Raw genomic sequence first — 21,437 nt, 5'->3', positions numbered from 1 at the left:
TGCGCTTTATAATAATTGCTGAAGCTTGTTTATTATATGGAGCGCTTAGAGCACACGGCAATCAACTAATAAAGTTGTGAGAGAAATAGACACAAAATATGTAATGTAAGCTTCTGTATGTTGATCTACGTATCTTGATTTGAAACTTTCAAATTTCATATGTTTTTTCCACTGAAAAGTATCAATAATTCAACAAGGAAATAATTAGACCATGATAATTTAATTGAAATTCATCGTAATTTTGCCCATGACGAACACCTTACCATTTTATATCGTAAAGGTCAGATCCATCGTTATTGTAACAGAGCGGAACTTTAGGGATTGACCGTAGAAATTCAAACTCAGATTAGTTAGAATTTGACAACCTGGTTTTATTACAAGTATAAACTCTTTAATCTGCAGAAAAGAGGACGTGAATTATGTGTGAGAGTTGATGACGAGGTGTTTTGGTGGGTCAGTGGTACATGGTGGGTGGTGAGTCGGAGTGGGTCATGGTGGGTAGTGGGTCAGAGTGGGCCAAGGTGGGTAGTGGATCATGGGTCAGAGTGGATCGCGGTGGGTGGTGGCTCAACTTTTCATTGACCCACGTCATCTCTGATCAAATCTGTAAAACCAAACAGAACAAAGAGCAATATTACTGCACAAAACGTTCAACATTATAGCTATTCAAGACAAACTATTGCATGATTCGAATAACTCTAGTATAATCACAAACCATCATTTGTCATATTTTACCGAAATACGTAATGACTTTTCTTTCAACCTGAAACTTTAAATGTTGTTAATATGCAAAGTTCATTCATCTGATTACTTATTCACTTATTCTCTTATGATCGTCACAACATTTGGGCTACTTCCCATATATATAGAAAGGTGAAATATAGTATTGAGGCTTGGTGTAGCGTGCAAGTAAACCAACGAAAAGCAACAGGATAATATTTCCCTCCTCCAAACCCCCTAAAGTGGAATGTTTTGATTATTCAACAAAAAGACTTGAAATCCAATCTGAAAATTCATAAAATATTAAATATGTAGCCAAGTCTCGAGTTTGCAATAATAATAATAATAATAATAATAATAATAATAATAATAATAATAATAATAATAATAATAATAATAATAAAGGAATAACAGAATTACAAAATCAATTACGTAAACAACACCTTCCAATTAAGAAAAAATGATTGCCACGACGCAGGGCCGTAACTTGTGGAGGCAGGAGGGCTACTGCCCCCCCAGGTGGCCACTGCCGTTCGACGGGTTCCGATTTTGAGACAAAATTGTCTTACTATATATATGATACGAAAATGAAATTATAAGTGAAGCATCAAACAGATTCACTACATTACCTAAACAGAACAGCACATTAAAGGTAAATAAAACAATAATGAGTCGTGGGCCCATTTCAGTAAAAAAAAAATGTGTACGTACTATTAGGGGCACTAGAAATAATATATATTCGTATATTATTGTCAGATTTGTCAATATTGCCGCCTTAATTAATTTGTCGTGAATGGAACGGGCCCAGAGGCGTAACTAACGACCCCGCAGACCTTGGTGTTCTGGAGATTCCAAAAGTTTCAGATATCCTCTGATCTTATTGGCCGATACAGATAGAACATCAAGAGTCATGACCTACATATAGCGGAAATTAATACCAACTGCTGTCGGCCCTCGTGACCTAGCGTTCTAGGGCAACGTTCTACTAATGAAAATTGTTTTTGACGTGGGTTCAAACCTTGCACAAGGATTTTCTAAAATTTTCATAACACTTTTTTCATTAAAATAAGCTTGCAGGTTTACTATACGGATCCATAGTAAAAGTAATAATAATAATAATAATAATAATAATAATAATAATAATAATAATAATAATAATAATAATAATAGTAATAGTAATAATAACAACAATAATAATAGTAGTAGTAGGAACGGGTTTGAAGCCCCGCAGTGATTGGTTAGGTTCTGTTTTCTTGCTCAAATTTTTCTGTACATTTTACATGACCAACTTTAAACAGCTGCCTAGAGTAGCCCGCGAATACTGAAACTCTTGGGATCGGCTTAAATGCTGCTGGCTCTTCTTCTTTGGAAATTAGAAGTTACGATGAGGAAAAATAGTAGTAATGTAAATCGGGAGCAGTTAAAAACAATGAGGTAGCCTCAACTTGAATAACGTTTCGTTACATTTTCCTCATTGACGAAGGTCTATATAACTTGCTTTTGAGTTAAAGAAGGAAATCTCGAGTGTCATTGTGACACTCATAAGGAACGTCTTCTCATACGAGCATTAGTGGTGTGTATAGTCTTGCATGTAACGATTTTAACTAGCTAAGAGTTTAAATAAAGGGTTAAGTGACGCGGTACGTAAATGGTTAGCATTTTGAACTTCTGTTCGGCGGCCCCTGGTTCGAATCCCGGCCAGGTTGAAACTTTTTCAAACGTTTGAATTTGAATTTTAATACATACTCAGTGCAACAAGATAGATTTTCTCTCCTCCAGAAAGGAAAGAGTGTTGGAATGAGAAGAATTGGAGAAGGTCTCTCAATGAAGGCAATCATTTACTAACTTATTTCCAGCAAGTTGTTCTAGATTTGATATTTTCAGCTACTTTCAAGCATTTTCTGATTCATGCGTGGTCAGTATTTTTATTTCTCTAAACATACAGTATATAAAGAAATATTACATTACATACACAGCAATATTAAGATAAATATATGGTGTTCTTTGGAAAACACGATCCGAACCATAGAGATTCATCTTAGAATGGAGAACTGTTTCGTTAGTGACCTACTTTACAATTTTACCTGGATAAATACGTGGATCAGAGCTACCAACTGCTGTCAGTGTCGAGAAAAGTTACGTGTAATTTCGGTTGCATCTGTCTAGGCGTTCTGTCAACTACAAATGACCTGGACCGCAAGTAATGGAATTAGAGCACTTAGGGGGGAGATACTTTTGTGGCTGGCTGTAGTTTCTTAAGCGTTAGTCTCATAATCTTGGGGACGCAAGTTCGATTCCGGCTGTGGCAATTCAGGAAGTTTTTTTTATATTCTACAAAACTGATACTTCTGATTATACTAACATGAAAATATTCCATTTCTCTGGGTCTAAGAATTGAGACTACTTCCTTTACAGGTGAAAGGCCAACAACACAAAATTACTCATCCGTATCAATCTTCGTAACTGTCTGGCAATTAACGTTTTTGGACAAGAATTGATGAACACATAAGGGCTAAACACGTTCTTACTGCTGTAGTATGGGCCAAAAATGAGTTCCAAGGAATTATTCCTAGCTGTGCACAAATTGCAAATAGTGATCGAACTTACAATAGGGACCGCTAGTCACGAGAATAATCCTATTTAAGATGTCACCTCACCTTTCTACTTAGAAGAAGGGCGAAACAAAATGCATTATTGTTATCAGCTAACAAATCTTTATATTACATTTCTTGTCATAAAATGACAATTCTATCTGTAAATCCATAAACGAAATAATATTACTGCGTTCATGTGTAAACCTAAGAAACATCTGACATTCTCTATCCCTTTCGGGTACCTGGGTTTTGGGGGTATTTTTTATACTTTCAGTAAAGCAGCTACTGCATGGTCACTATTTATCCTAGGATCATGGTTCATACCTCATTCCCTTCACAATGGAGATGGCTTTCAAATGGTTCCACTCGCATGCCCATACCATATACCAGGAGAGGGAAAAGTGATGTCAAAAGGAAAATTTCTGGGGGTAAATTTTTTTCAGACATTAGACCCCTCTGGAACGGCCCTGTGTGAACGTAGAGATCTCAAAAAATCTGATTAATAGTAATTGGAAGACTGAATGTGTGTGCCAAATTTCAAGTTTCTATCTTGAATAGTAATGGCGGGAGAAATTTTATCAAGAATCCCCACAATGCCGCAAATTAACGCAAAAGACCATGATCTCAGGTAAAAAAAAAAAAAAAGAAAATCCTGAGATATATCTATTTACCCTAGGACTATAATCCGCCAATCATTCTCTTGAGAATAGAACTGCCTTTCAGACTGTAATATTCACACGTCTCCATCATGTATCGAAGGCGGGAAAATCCCGAAAAAGGGATTTTTTGGTCAAATAGCCTCCTTTTTTAACTTTTTGCCCCTCTGGACCCTTCTGTTTTAACACAGAAATCTGAAAAAAATCTGTTAAACACTACTCGGTGGACTAAATGTTTGTGCACAATTTCTATCTTCTACGAGCAAAAATAAGCCCGCCAAAACATAATGAACATAGGGTTAATAAAAGAAAATATATATTTTAAAATTCTGACATCATCACCTCCTATGTCTCGACGCAGGAAGGTGTGAAACCATACGTGAGGTCTTCTACAATGCCTCTGGACTTGAAGAACAAAAAAAAACGGACGAAAAGCTCAAATAGAAGAGTTATATCGGAATGTACCATGAAACACCCGTATGGTACAAACTGTACCATGAGTTCCCCAAAGGGCTATATCTTATCAGTTCCTATGAATACCTTCTACTATGTTACTTTTTCTTTCCATTCTGGTAATAATAATAATAATAATAAAGGAATAACATAATTATAATACCAATTACATAAACATTATCTTCTCATTCAGAAAAATTACTAATTACCACGACCGGATTTGAACCCAAGTAGCTGCAATGGAAGTTTCCTGCTTTCACATTTTTTTTTTAAACAAATCGCCCCAACCGGAGTATTGTTCGCCACTGGCACCTCATGTCCTTTCGACGTATTCCAAACACTACAGGAACACGAACACAGAAATGCTGACGACAATTAAAATTCCGACCTTGCTCTTCAGAAGAATTCGAATCCCTAATTGATTGCGCCTCATGATCAGAAGCAGAACGCCCGGGATCACTCGGCTAGTGCCACCGGTTCAATTTGCCACAAACTCCTCATATGAATATAAGAAAAGACACTAGTAGTTATGGAACATAATCATACAACTGTCTATTTCTATATGTGTTGATACAATTCAAATAATGTGGAAAGATGTTTTTTCTTCTTTGGAAATTAAAAGTTATTGTAATGTAATGTAAATCGGGACCATCCCTGCAACCGATGACCAGCACCGTAACTTAGATTCTTTTCGGGGGGTGGCAAGCATTAATAAGCTTATTTGGGCCCCCTAGAAAAAGTTGATTTTCTAATTATTGGACCCCCTCTCTCCAACTTTCTCTTAATCTTTATGGCCTCTCGGAGCCTGTGGGCCCTCCGGCACGGCAAGGTCTGCTGTTCCCTTAGTTACTCCCTGGACCCATTCCATGACATGACAAAATTATTAAGGGGACAATATTGATAAATCTCAAAGCCATACGAATAAATCATATATCATTTTTGTTTTATTTACCTTTTGTGTGCTATTTTGTTTATGTAATATAGCGACCCTATTTGATGCTTCATTTCTAATTTCATGTTCGTATCGTATATGGAGTAGGAAAATTTTGTCTTAAAATGGGCCCCCGCGAACGGCAGGGAGCTTCTCTGAGGGGCAATTGCCCCCCAAATTACGGCTCTGCCGATGACGTAGGCTCACTTAAAGAAATATTTCGTGATATTTTCCTCATTGAGCAACGTTTACATAACTTGCTTTTGAGTTAAACAAGGAAATCTCGAGTAAGTCATTAACCCCTTGCCATATTTTGACGCGCTGGACGCGTTGATTTTCACTTTTCACTTAAGTATTTTGACGCGTTTCACGCGTTCCGATTTTTGAGCGGCTGTTTTCGCTTGCTGTCAATAGACGGCAGAAGGGTACAGGTTTCCTGTGTTTTGTGAATCTCTATTAGTTTAAGTAAGCGCCAGAAGAGGCACAGTTGTTTGTTTTTGTTATTTACGAGACAAATTAAACAAGTGAATGTGTCAAGTGGAATTTAAAGATGGCTACGCGCAAGAGACCATACAATAAATCATACAGCATTGCAAAGAAATTCCGAAAAAAGTCATATGTGAAGGGGTTAAGACACTCACAGAAGTTGCTTATATTTTTTATTTATATTTTTATTTATATTTTGTTTATATTTGTTTGTTTTTGTTATATTTGAGTATCTTGTTTATATTTTTCCATGAAACGACTTTGACTACGTATTAGTTTGGGCGGAAGTTTAAATGGCGCATTGAACTTCTATTTGGTGGACCCAGGTTCAAATTCTGGTCAGGCTGAAACTTTTTCAAATATTTCTGCTTCAATTTCAATTTCGATGCATACTCTGTGTGACAAGCAAGATCTTCTCCCCTCCAGAAAGAAAAAGATGTTGGAATGAGGAGAATTGGAGAAGGTCTCTCAATGGAAGCAATAATTTACAAAATTATTTCCTACAGTTGTTCTAGATTTGATATGTTCAGCTACTTTCAAGTATTTTGATTCATATATGATCAGTGTTTTTATATCTTTGAATATACAGTATATAATGAAAAATACACGACATACACAACAATATTGAAAGTAACATATGATGTTCATTGGGCAACACGCTCTGAACCAGAGAGATCGATCTCTCAATGGAGATATGTTTCGTGCGTCATCTACTCACAATTTTACTTGCATACAGAGTTGACTCAGTTCTACCAACTGCTGTCAGTGCCGAGAAAAGTTACGTGTAAGTTGGGTTGCATCGGTCTAGGAATTTTCACAACTGCAAATGACCTGGACCGCAAGTAATGGAATTAGAGCACTTAGGGTGGGAGATACTTTTGTGGTTGTGTGTACACGCCTCTTGACGATGAAAACGTGATTTTGACGAAATACTGAGTGGTTTGTTCACTAATTCTGATTCCTTTAATAATAAACTGTTTTGCATAAGTATTCATTGTGTTTTCACGCTCGTAAAACTTCTCTCATGGACAGGGCTTGGAGAGGATATGGACATGGAGAGAGAGAGAGACTGTTCCATAATTCGTGTAATTTTCTACAGCACTGGAAGAAGATGAAGTTTTCATATTAATGTGAAATTTGGCATTCTTATTGAAAATTTTCTGAAGTTTTACAATTTCGAAAATAAATTAGAGAAAATCACTGTTTAGCCCCCTTTTGGAAGTGTAAACACAAAAGTTCATTTTACGTATGGGAGATTCAATGTTAAATTTTGGAAGCGATTTTCTCCAATAATAATTATTCCTTAGGATTTTAGGGCAAATGAGTATTACGTGTTACAAAATGCAATAGCAATCATCCACAATACAAGTGCAGTCATCTCAAACATAATTCTGGGTAAAGCTCTCTCTCTCTGGGGGACAAAAGGCGTAAAAAGGAGGTGAGTGGAGGGTTACCAAAATCCCAAATTTAATTTTGGGAACGCCAGTAAGCATCAGATTATTCACAAATGTCACACAATTAATATTCCGATGCTCCTTGCATGTGTCAGTGACTGATATGGGGCTACAACCTCCTTCCAAAAACACATTAAAAATTCGCCATAAATATCCTTAGCAGTTGCATACCAGAAGAAGCTATTTTTTTTAATCAATAAGGTCTAAATTTGTTGTTATTCTGTTAAAAAGGTACATGTTTTTAATTTGGGATGTTACTTTGGTAACGCACCGCCTTAGGGGGCCACATATAGCGAAACGTAAGATGATGGATGTTTATATAAATTTCAATTTTTATTCTCGAAATGCCAGTGAGCGTCAAATTAATCATAAATTTCGCAGAATTAACATTCCGATGCTCCTTGCATGTGCCAGCGATTGATATGGAGCTACAGCCCCCTTCCTAAATATCACATAAAAATTCTCCATAAATATCTTAGCAGTGACATACGAAAAATCTATTTTTTCTCAATTAATGTGAAATTTGTTGTTATTGTAGTAAAAAGACATGTGGCTTTGAAATCTAGTTCAGTAGAGCGTTGATTATCCGAAGTAATTGGGGGACATGGGTGTTCGGAAAACTGGTTTGTTCGGATAATCGAACTGTACTGTACTGTACTGTACTGTACTGTACTTCTACAGCCAGTGCCAAACCGACAGAAGTGTGCTGATTGTTGAAACATAGCGACTGGCGGCTTGGCCGGTCAGCAGCGCCTTATGAAGGCCCCATTAGAAGCAATGTTCCGCCAACGGTGGCTCAGTGCGGCGACTACTGTGGGAAACTTGGTTTGGGAGTGAGGGGGATGATGGACGGTAGGGTGGGAGAGTAACAGGTGCGAGCGAGTACACAGTTCGGTTAAGCGGTCGTTCGGTTGACCGACGTTCGGATAATCGACGCTCTACTGTATGTTATTTGGTAACACACCGCCTTAGGGGTGCACAGAGGGCGTAGCATAAGTATTTGGATCTTTATAAAAAATCCAAATTATATTCTGAAAATGCCAATGAGCGTGAAAATAATCACAAATGTCACAGAATTAGTGCTCCAATGCTCGTTGCATGTCCCAGTGATTGTTATGGGGCTACAGCCCCCTTCCAAAAATCACAAATATTTACGGTAAATATCCTTAGCAGGAACGTACGGAAAGAAGATAAATATGTCATAATATGTAATTTGTCATTATTACAAAATAGAAAAATAAATAAATCTCGAATCTATTGTAAATGAATATCTTTTGACAGTGTAACTGATTATTCGTATAGTTTTGCTGTTAGAGGGTCACTGGAAAAAATGAAATCTTTTAGATTTACGTCCCACGCTTATGCCGGTTAGGCTAAAGGAGACGGCGATTATGAGAAATGAATGAAATGGTGGAATGAAGAAAGCGGGAGAACCCCAAGAAAACCCAATCACACGGTGTTTGTCCACCACAAAGTTCACTTGGCGGGAGCAGGGTTTGAACCCGGGACTCCATACACCATACATTGAACGCTCTACCACTGAGCCACCGCGTCCCCATAGTGTCACAGGAATATAATCAAAGAATTGAGTCGCCTAGTGTCAAAAGCCGCCAAATCCATTTTTTACCGAAATTGAGTTATATATCGCTTGTTATATGTTTGATCTAAAGGAATTCAATGGAAACAGAATTTTGTTTAAAAGCTTAATATTTCACACTAAAAAAGCGAGTTCAAATATGGGACTTTGTACGAGTGTATATGGAACTTCACTGCATGTTTTACGAGATTACTCGAAACTAAGCAAAATGGATGTCGGGGATTTTGATACTAGGCACCTCAATTTTGTATTTTTAAAGATCCGTTGGGAGTCTTTTTATAGCAGAAAACTGGGGGCGGATCCAGGACGGATTTCTCGGGGGACGGTGGGTTGTAGTTAGAGCTACTTTTAAGAGCTCCAAACTCTGGGCTGGGTTTTATTTATATATAAAATAAGTTTCCTCTCTGGAGGCGATTGCCCTGGATCCGCCCCTGGCAGAAAATCACACACACAAATCACCCATGTATTTTCTACACACTTACGCAGAACTAGCTTCAACTAGAACACAAAATGACAATAGACCATCTCTATTCCTGTTGATTTCTTTAAATGTAAAATAACCTATCACACACAAGGCAAGATATTTTCTTTGTCTTTTGTTCGTATATAACTATCGTGTTTCAATTTTGGACAAACATTAAATATATATATATATATATATGATAAATTCCGCCAACTAAGCAAATATCACTTCCAATCGCCTCGAGCTGTTTCTAGCGCTTAACCTTCTTAACCTGCATCGTACGTTTCATGACAAATTAGTTTTTTTTTTAATCTCTTCTCAGAGAATATACAACAGCAAACGTACAATTGGACAATTACATTAGTTTGTGGAAATAACATATTTGATGTTGAGCATGAAACTGAGCGTGTTTTAAGCTCAAACTCAGCTAGGCCCTATATTTCGAGTTAGACTCATCTCATGCTCACATTTTTCAAAACAGTTAGCTCATGATAAAACTCACGTAAACCGAGCATTCTAGTGAACACTGGTTATAACCTATACTTACAACTAGTGAACACTTACAATACTGGTTATAACCTATCACCTTTATTACAATATAGTGTAATAATCACCGTATTACAGCATTATTATTATTATTATTATTATTATTATTATTATTATTATTATTATTATTATTATTATTATTATTATTATTATTGAAGTGAAATCCGACGAAGACAGGTAGTCCTTAATTAGAAATATAGGGCCTTATGCAGAGTCGTTCTGACAAGTGATTAGTGCAATACTAAAAAGCTCGACTAACATATGTTTCCTGCAGTAGTCAAACCTTTAGTATGACGCTAATCATAAGTCAAAACGACTCTGTATAAGGCGGATAGTGACTAATAATATGGAACGATGTAACCAATGTAAAGTAAAGGTTCGCTAAAACTTTTGTATTCAATGAATCAATATAAGACTAAATTTCCTAGTTTCTAATATCAGATTTGTGAAATATTGACGCTTCGAAAAGTATGGTATACTACAGGACGCAAAATGTCCGGTCGCCATTGGCGACTAGAAATTTAGAGCTGGCGGCCAGTGTTCAGTAGGCATGATTTCTGCCTAAGCTCAGTTCAGTTTCTGTTTGCCACGAAAATAATTGTCCCTAAAGAAAAGTCCTTGAATTTGGTGTGGAAGAAATAACATTGCTTTTTAAGTACTTGCAACCAGATTTATACAGTGAAAAAGTGGACCTTGTCTTAGGAGAGTGAGCAGAATACAAACTTTTGTTTTCTACATTGACGTTGAATCAGACACTGTAAAAGGTTTAGAGTGAAAACTTCATTACGAGATTCCCAAATTTGCTTCCAATTGTCATATTTTGTGCAGTTTTACCTGCGAGTACTGCTTCATGTGACACAGGCTTCAGCACTCTCAAGAGAGTTAAGTCTACCCTGAATGATTTGCTGACAATTTCCATCAATGGCCCTTCACTTAAAGACTTCGATCCAAAAACTGTAATCGACAACTGGTACTTCAGTGCAGAGAGAGAAAGCGTTACAGAAACGTGAAGTCTTGAGGTATTTTCTAACATCAATATGAATTATCTAATTCAAAATTGATTTCCTTAATCTAGTTGTCGGTTTTTAAATTTTATGCCCTGATCTCTTTCTTTGTCTAACCAAAGGCTGTGTGTGGGGGGGAAACGACCTCTAACAGACACGTAGCCAGAATTTCGTAAAGGGGGGGTCCGTGACATGAAGTGCTGTAGTCATCACACCAGGGGCTCGATTATTCTAATTGGTTCGTTTAGCCAGAATTCCGTAATGCGGGGGGGGGGGGGAATAACATGAAATACTGAAGGCCCAGAAGCTCCATCAATCTAAACTACTTTACTGGAAACATGTATTCGTTTGTTAGAACAATAAAATGAGGATATGTTAGTAAGTATTTTAATAAGAAACTATGAAGAAGTCTCGAGTAAAGGAATAAAAAACATTGAAAAAGATTTTACGATATTTACGTTCCTTCCTTTGTTCATTCAAATATAATTTTTTTCTTTCATTATGACGTCAACTATTATAAAAAGTACATATTCACTATTATAAAAAGTACATGTTCAATAATGTCTTGCAAAATATTTTACAATATTTGCGTTCCCTTTTCTGCTGAATCAAATGTTAACAGAACTTTCTTTCCACATTTTTTTTTTTTTTTTTTTCATTATTCCGTCAACTACTATCTGCTCCAAATGACAGGTTGAAGGAGCAGTAGAGAACTGTTTCTGAAATAACATGTTTGATACTGCAGAGAAGCAATGGCGAAACATTATGATTAATAAATGTCTAAGCTGTTACAGAATGGTATTATGCTTTCGAAAGCTTGAAATTTCCCTGACTAGTAGTAGGAATTCTGAAAATTCCGTAACTTTTCTAGAAATTTCAAATTCCCTGACTTTTACAGGACACGTTCATTAGCCACCATGTATTGCGAGTAATACAAATCTCTTCATAAGAAAGAGATTGCTTGGTCTATCTTTTTATTTTTAACGTTTATTCTTCTTTTTCTCCTTTCTTTTTGTTTCATCCTTCCTTAATTTTTTGCATTTATAGTCTCGAAAAGGAAGGTCCGGACCCCCGGACCCCCCCCCCCCTTGGCTACCTGCCTGCCTCTAATAATTTGTACGTGAGAAATACTGGCGACTGTCATTTTTGGATTGGCGAGTGCGTCTGACTTGGAAATTTTGAGCCCTGGTAAACCGTACATACTATTTCCAACAATGAACAACCAGACTTGAATTATAGTGTGGCAATTACAGTTACAAAATTGACTCAAAGTGACACTAACAATCTCCCATACAGATCGAACACTGAGAATCTAAATCTAATACTTTTGTATAACGTATATGCGATACAAAATACTTGTTTACTATGGACAGACTATTATATGGTTATGTCCAAGGAGAAGAATAGATACCTTATGCTGTTTTGTTCGAACCATTTTGTAGTTTCATTCTTTCACAAAATATCGTATAATACATATAAGAATGGTAAATAGATTTTATTGAAGCTGGAAGCATTCTCGTCCTTTCCACATTTATTGACAATAAAAGTCGAATGTTTACAACCACTTTTTTCTTCATCTTGAAGCAACGAAGTAGCTTAGCTATAAAGAGATAGTGCTATATAACAGATAGAAGAAAATAGTAATAGTCAATAGATCAGCACTGTGTAGTTACTGAAAACATTATCCAGCTTTTCTTTTTGTCTCATCTCTTTTGAGTGATATATATACAGCAGCTATCTTCACACAATAGAAATGGCATACTATATAACTTTATTCGATTGCTTCCAGCTCTCGCCGATGGAAAAGTGGATTTTCAAGGGAACTGAACCTTCATTTTTCTTTTTCCTTTTCATATCTGTTATGTGTATGCCAAAATGTAACTTTTTGCGCTTCAGAATTGTTGATTTTCCTTTTTTTTCGTAGTCCCGTAGGAGCGTATATATACTGCGTATCTATTCGAGGTACTGCCATCTCGCGGCACATTCCGGAAACAATAATAATCGTTTATAGTTTTTCCCGTTGTTCTTCTTCCATCTACACCTTTTCTGTCTCCTTTTTTTTCTTTTCTTTTCTTTCTTCTGAAGAACCAATTTTCTCTCCATCTTAACTTGAATTCGATGTTCGCATGAATGTTTTCAGCCAGCGAAGACGAAATATAAAACCCTAAAGAACTGAAAGAACATTAAATGGATTTAGATTTCACTCACTTTTCTTTTCTATTAAAATAAAAATAAGCCGGGAAAATCATAACCATTACAATGCATGTTATCTCTCCTTTTTTTGAAAGCTGTCATGTTTATTGTTTTTCCTTTAGTGAAAAGTAAGAATTAAGACCCGAAATAGATAAATAATGACTAGCACTATTTGTGGACGATTTTGGAATTGAATTGAAATATTTCAGTTTAACGTCTAACGTCTTATGCCATTTAGACTAAGCGATACGGACGATTAAAACAAGTGAATGATAACACTATGTAACACACATTTTGTACTTGAAGTCTAATTGTTATTTTCTATTAGCGTGTGTTGAAAGAAGACAGAAATGCTATATTATTTTGAATAAACTTTGGTTTTATGACGTATAGGAGAAAATATGTGCTAAAATTACCTCTATGAACTATGTAATTTCTGGGGTATTTGAAGTTCGTTTTCAGATTACTTCCCTATCCCACCTGCCAACATTGCGAGGTTCTCGTACGTCTCTTATGTTACAAATCACATGGAAAAATCCGGAGCGACAAGAACTCTCGGAAATATTGATAAAGAGGTAAGTGTATATTATTTTTTTTTATGTCTGATGCTATTGTGAGTTAGCCAGCTATATGTTTTGTATTTGATCCTCATTACTATAAATATACTAGTACAGTAAATTAATTGTACAGTATTAATTGTAAATTACTTGTACTATAAATATACCGTGTATGATTTCTTCGTTCGGTGCTTTTATTTTGTTTCTCTTTATTGACAGGATGGTACAGAGAGAAAAAAGATCAACGAATTTTCAATACCACGAATTTGGAGGGAACCAACTTACTACAGCACCAATTGCTATTTCTGCACAGTGAACCCATCGAAACGACGAAGTGGTAAAAATGCACATAAAGTCATATATCCCGACCTGCCTTCGTCGATGGCCCCAGTTATACACAGCCTCCAGTATCCCGTTCCGCCTCCCCCCGACAAACCGAAACTGATTTTCCGCCAACAGAAAAGTACTATCCAAATCAGGAAGATCTTAACGATTTGATCAGAGATCTTGCTCTCACTAAAGCCAATGGCGAGCTTTTAACTTCAAGACAAACACTGGAATTTAGTAGACGAGTCCCTGAATATATCGTTTCAGAGGTCACTTCACAAGCCTGTTTGCTGTTTTTCCCGACGAAATATGCGTTGTGTTTCTGTAACAATGTCATCGAGTTGTTCGAGTGAATTGGTATCCTCTGTAACCCTCATGAGTGACGGCTTTTCATTGTTAGTTACTTTAAGAGTTTGAAAGCAGTGCTTCTCCACGATGGAAACACGTATCCATCTCTTCCCTTGGCTCACTCTGTACATCTGAAAGGGGAACACAATAGTGTGAAGATCCTATTGCAGGTCTGTATCATGAGAAATATCAATCGGATATAACAGGAAACTTTAAAGTTATCTCAATCCTAAAGGATCTTCAAAGCGGTTTTACAAAGTTCCCGTGCTACCTTTGCCTCTGAGATAGTAGAGACACTGGTGCGCATTACTACAAGGACTGGGCACTACGGACAGAGTTTTCGGTGGGAGAGCAAAATGTGAAATTTGAGCCATTGGTAGACCCACGAAAGATACTAATGCTCCCATTGAATATCAGGTTAGGGTAGGGTGACCAACCGTCCCGTAAAAACGGTATTGTCCCGTATTTTCACTACTATTCCCGGTGTCCCGAAAAATTCTCCCGGGACGCCAAAATATCCCGTATTTACGTACATTCGGTACAAAAAACCTTTCGAATCGCTAAAATTTCCTAATTTATATTATTTTTTCTAAGCTATGTGATTATATTGGAATATGTCTAATTACTGAGCAACGTCATTACGACGTTTGCGATATTGGAAGTAGTAGCTGCACTGTTTTCCCTCCTAGGCCTCCCCAGTCCGCAGACGGCAGTGCAAGGGGCTGAAAGTCTTATGAAGAACAATGTAGCCTGTTTTTACTCTCTGTTTTGGCCCATTGAGGCGTTGTTATCAGTACAGTATAGTGTTTCCGTGATTTGACTCACACCGCTGTAAGATGTAACACTACGAAAAGAGAACAAAGGTATAGAACTATAAAAGTAAAAGTAAAAAGAAAATCAGTTGTAAGTGAAATAATGTTTAAAAGTAAGAAAATGCAAATAAAAGGAGTTGGAATCCGATGCTGAGAGTAATTATAAATCCTGTCGGTGACAGATTTGAGCGCTCATATATTTTTAGTAATGTTTTCAAATATTTCATTTTTTGTTAGCTGCTGATAATTACTTATCTAATTAATTCCACGACCTTTTCAATAGGTTTTAAAACGAAAAAGTGTAAATTTGCCCTTTTTGTGAGAGATACAAAGAGAGACATAGAGAGAGGGAACGGAGAGGATAAAAAATATATTTAGGGGAGCAATCTATCCAGAAATAAAAGGTGTCCCGTTTTTTCTAGTTGACGATTTGGTCACCCTAGGTTAGGGTTAACTAAAGAGTTTACTAAAACTCTTAATAAGAACCCGCAGCATTCACATATTTAAAAGGCATGTTTCCCCAACTGTCAAATGCAAAGATAACAGCCGGAGTTTTCACAGGCCCACAAGCAAAAATGATTGTTCAGTGTGAAATATTTCCTCAGATACTCACCAAAATTGAAAGGGATCTTCAGAAAAGTTGTGTAGAAGTGATTCGAGGATTTCTTGGCAATTATAAAGCACAACATTGTGCGGAGCTGATATACAATCTGGTGGAAACCTATAGTAAAATGGGATGCAGGATGTCCCTCAAAATTCATGTTCTGCATTCACATCTGGAAAAACTTAAGGAAAATGGAAACGTATTCGAAGAGCATGGGGAGTGCTTCCACCAGGATATTTTAAACTTTGATCGCCGGAATCAGGATTGGTACAATGAAAAAATGATTGAGAACTACATCTTTGTTCATGAGAGTGATGCACCATATAAACGTCAAATTAGAAAACACAGAAGATTTTCAAAATGATTGTGTTTAAGCTACGAAAATGTTTTGCGTTAAAACATTTATTAGAAAGCAATAAAATATGGTTTTCTTGCAAGCCAGTCAGGAACAGCAGTTTTTACTGAAAATGAAGTAAATTGTTCAATCTCTTTGAAAAGCATATATACAATATATGTGAAAAGAAAACTTGTTTCATTTTGCTGCTTAAAAATTATGTTTTTTATTTACAATTTAGATACGGTAATAAATTTTGTATTTGAACAAGGATTGAAAAATATTTCCATCATACTTATTACTTACATTGCAATCAAACTTGGCAGAGAAATTACTTATAGAGCATAAGTAATTTCTAAAGTAGTGTTCCTTTGGGTACCTATGTACAGCGTCACTTCGGAACGCCTCGAGATTTTATATTTTTATTTTTGTAGATAAATTTTCCCAAAATTCCGAAATTTCCCTTTTAGGATACACCATGTATGCGCATGCGTAGTACTATTTGAAAACCTGCTTTATTCTAAAGAGAAAGACGTATGAACCACGATTATCAGATGAATAGTGCTGAGGTACTAGCTACTTAACCAAAGTTCGTGTTAAATGCACGAATTTAACGGGTTAAAAAAACAATAATCCAACGTACGCACTACAAAAACAAAGTTTGAAGAATATAAAAACCGATTTCCATCATATTTTTGGAAAATAACAATATCATCCCAAGGACAAAACAAAAGTTAAATTTTCTTACATAGTGTAATTGAATAATTAGTGGAATGAGAATGTAGGCGGAAATGGAGTACCACGGAAAACCTTACGGACACGATATTGTCCACCACAAGCTTACTTGGCCGAGGATAGAACCAGAGACCCCAAGCACCAGAGGTAAGTGTTCTATCAGTGAGCCACCTTGCATCCTGGTAAGTTTATTTTAATTAACCTTATGACTAATGAATCCCGAACGGTGATAGCAGCAAAAATGGAAGATTAAGAATCTCATTCTGTGTCGATCCTTGCAAATTTTGTGGATCGCAAGGGAACGCACAGCCGCTATGACAATTATAAAAATGAAATTTAATAATCGTAAAAAAAAAAAAAAAAAAATGATAAAACACAAATTTTGCGTTGTGTTGACGTAAACCTCTGTAGTGATGCCCTGAATTCTATTCTGTATCAAAGCCAATGTATTCAAGATTTAGGGGCGTACCTTGTGGGAGCAGAGGAGCAACTGCCTCCGAGAGAAGTCAAAATATTCTTACTCCATATACGATACGTACATGAAATTATGAATGAAACATCAAACAGGTTCACCACATTACACAAACAAAACAGGACACAAAAGGTAAATAAAACAAAAATGAGTCGTGGGCCCATTTCAATAAAAAATGTCTACTATTAACAGCCCTAGAAATAATATTTATTCGTATGGCTTTGAGATTTGTCCTCTTAATTGTCATGTATGTGACGGGCCCAGAGGTGTGCGGGAGGGCCCACAGATCCCGGGGGTCCCAAAATGAGTAAGAGAGAGATGGAAAGAAGGAGCCAATTTTCGAATTTTGCGGGGGCCCAAATATGCTTGCCTCCCTCAGAAAAAATCTAAGTTACGGCATTGTCAAGATTAATTATAGCCTCAATATCTTACTTCATATAATCCTACTTTGGGTATCTTTTTTGATTATCGGAGGCCACGGACTTAGTGGCTCAGTGCCAGAGCGCTCACTTCTAGAGCAAAGGATCCTTAGCTTGTTTCCAGATCATGTGGATATGAGTGCACAACTAGTGATGGGTAAATTCCCGGGAAGATTCCCAAAATGGGAATTTATGTTCAATCAGAAAGAAAATTGCATTCTATTACTATATTATGATTTCAAAGTTGAATTAATTTTTATATCACAGCATAATATTACTGTTGTCCACAGAGAATTCTTTAAAATGTATGTTCTGAACGGTACTGTTACTTTATTAACACTTTATTATATTTAGAGAGTACGCATAAATGTATATATATTTCACATGTAAAAGAAGTCCGAGTACCTCTTCACAAATTCGAGTCAGAGAGAGAAGGCAGACCGACGTCTATTACTAATGGTGGTTCAGGGTTTATTAATAGTACTTGACCTCTATTTCTACGTAATTCTAAATTACTTTACAAAATGGTTGCTTTTCATCATTTGTAAATTATTGCTTTACTAATTTTGGCTGTTCTTTAGCATTGGGGAACAGTTTTTGCACCTACTTTTTTGCGATATTCTATTCCGATGCGGTTGTTTTATGGTTTCATACGTTAAATTACGTTACCAACATTAAATTCAGACAGCATTGCAGAGCGAGCGTTAGCAAATGAAGGCGGGTTAGAGCCCCGTATGGCATGTTGTTTTCTATATTCGTTACCAAGAATTCACTTTCTTTTCTCACATAAATCACTTCCACTTACCTTTCCGTTTTGTATAAATCCCCTACTGCCCTAAAAACTGTGTTCGATACTTTCTTGTCTACTTGAACATCACTATCAACTCATTTCTTCCGTAAATTATCCTACTTTCTGCTAGTTTTGACCCTCAATACTAAAAAATTACCTTATTTTTTGTGCAAACGGAAATGGAACTTAAAAAATCATATTATTATTTATATAAATTACCGTCAAATAATTTTAAATTTTTTAACCTCCAAATTCTTTAAAACCTAGAAGTAAATCATAATATATTAAAATAAAGCAATTAGTCATATAGTTGTTATAATTTGGAAGATAAAATAAAAAATGGAAATAAATTCCTTCCCGGGAATTTATAGGGCAGGGAAAAAACCCGGGAATATTCCCATTTTTAAATTCCTTCCCACCGGGAATATTCCCACTGCCCATCACTATGCACAACATCATGTCTGTAGGTTATCTCGGGGTTCCGCCGTGTCCTCCCATGTTCTCATTCCACAATTTTTCACAATGATTCGCTGTAATTAATCAACCGCTTTCTTTAGCCAAAAAGGTATATCCGTGGGAAGTGAAACTAGCAGTTGCATTTCATTTGTTGGATAACCAAGGTTTTTTTTTTTTTTTTTTTTTTCGAAAACGGCTCCCAACAAGAACTCTACTTAACACTTCCGCATTTCCTGTGCATCCCGAGCCTCTCGCTCATTGCAGACATCTTCATTGTATAAGTATTGTACTTGGTACTTGTATAATTTTCTCCATCCACACTTGTTCCTCTGGTTTCTACGCCAAATATTCCCCTTTTTAGAACTTTGTTTACTAAATACGATTGTCACTGTTTCCTGTGAGACATCGTTCAACTTTTCGTCTGTGCTATCTTGTATAGTCTGCGACGCAAAAAATTTTATTGCGTCTCCAGTTTGAATATGAATATTATATTCTTTTGTCGTTGGATTGACAAATGGTATTTGGTACACAGAATTAGATCTCAGATCCTACTCCACTATTTGGGACTAGCTGGCACTTGTCTGCTTATCTCTCTGTTTCTTAATAACTTTCGTGTAAAATTTATACAGTTCTAATGATACTTAGTATGCACCTTCCACAAACCATAGGAAATAACCCTGTTAATTGAGATTCAAGTCAACCAAGAATGAGCGGAGAAAAGTAAGTAAAATCCACCTTATATTGCAGGTTTATATATCGTTAGATTCGTTAAAGCCTTCGATTTCTTTTTAGTTAGGAATTCCTAGAATGGAAATTCCCTCTATTTTTATGTTTAATTTAAAGAACAACGTGTAGAATAAAAAAAAAACATATATTTCCTTTTTATATGCAATATGAACTAAGTAAGTATTCTTTGAAAAGTTCTCTAAGCCAGCAGCGTAGACAAGATTTTTGTTTGGGGGCCTTAGTATTGATACATACATACATACATTATATATATTGTAAAACTTTGTCCCATATAGGTATAAATAAAGCATTTAATAAAAAGAGTGTCCGGAAACGATCTCCCACTACCAGTTTTATAATAAAATTTCTCCACTATAAAAGTATTTTTACAAAATACTACACTAATAATTTCTCTAATATACAGGGTTAGTTATAGGTTGTCTTTGACCGTAAGGTCGCAGACAGGATGTCCACAGAGCCCCGTAGTAGGCTAAGCAGAGGGGAATTAAGGAACCAATGCTTCGTAGCAAGCAGAGGCGGGTTAAGTGGCCAACAGAGCCCCGTTGCAGGCGCAAGCGGCTGAGGTTAGGATTCCCAGATAGAGCCCCGTAGCAGGCTAAGCCAGGGATAGGATAGGCGTAGTCCCGTAGCAGACTAGAGGCCTGGGGTTAGGTTACTCCTAAAGTCCCGTAGCAGACTAAAGGAGGGTCACCAGAAAACTGGTACTAAATTGCCTTTGCCCATCCAATTTATAGGGTTCCTTGGGTGGCGGTGGCGCTGCTGCTCCGATGTCGTCTTCTGCTCCATGGGAGGGACTAGAAGCCGTCGTCTGCAAGTGATTGTAGATCCAATTAGAGATGCAAGGGCTCGAAAAAAAACGGCTTTTTTGGAAAAAAAAACTCGGTTTTTTCTGCTTTGCTTTTTTGCTTGGGAAATTTTGGGCTTTTTTCAAAATACTGCTTTAAATTGATAAAACAGACTTTGTATAGCTTCTCTATAACACAAAAAATCATTTAATTAGTGGTTGATGCTGATAATAATATAAAACATCGAAAATAAACTATGAATTTCGAAAAAATATTTCAAACAATTTTTCTTCAACATATTTATTTGGTCTAGGAATTAATTCGTGCGGTTGGTACGCACACATTGAAGCTGTAGTACAAACACAAAATACATAAATACCTTAAGAAAAATATTGTCCATCGCTAGCCACCACTTTCGCCCATCTGTCAGGCAATGTACGGATTCCATGGCGAAAGAAGTCCTCATCCTTGGAAGCGATCCAGTCAGAGACCCATGTTTCGATATCTTCTGAAGAAGTAAACCGCTGTCCAATCAAATCGTTGTTCATGCAATCGAACAAGTAGTAGTCCGAAGGAGCAACGTCTGGTGAATACGGCGGGTGGGGTAAAACTTCCCATCCGACATTTTCTAAATAGGTTTTGACCGGTTTTGCGACATGTGGGCGAGCGTTATCATGTTGAACAATAAGTTTATCATGTCTGTTCTCCCATTCTGGTCGTGTTCTGGCCAGAGCTTGCTTCAAACGCATTAATTGTCGTCGATAACGTTCTCCATTCATAGTTTCACCCGGTTGCAGCAGCTCATAGTACACCACACCTTTCATATCCCACCATATGCACAGCATAACCTTTGCACAGTGAATATCTCGTTTTGGTTGTGATGGACCTGGTTCACCTGGTTTCACCCAGGCCTTTTTTCGTTTAGGGTTCTCGTAATGGATCCACTTCTCATCA

Source organism: Thermobia domestica, chromosome 11 (assembly GCF_964235325.1).
Source record: "Thermobia domestica chromosome 11, izTheDome1.hap1.1, whole genome shotgun sequence".
Taxonomy (NCBI): domain Eukaryota; kingdom Metazoa; phylum Arthropoda; class Insecta; order Zygentoma; family Lepismatidae; genus Thermobia; species Thermobia domestica.
The sequence above is the reverse complement of the archived record's forward strand: the minus strand, read 5'-3'. Positions refer to the sequence as shown.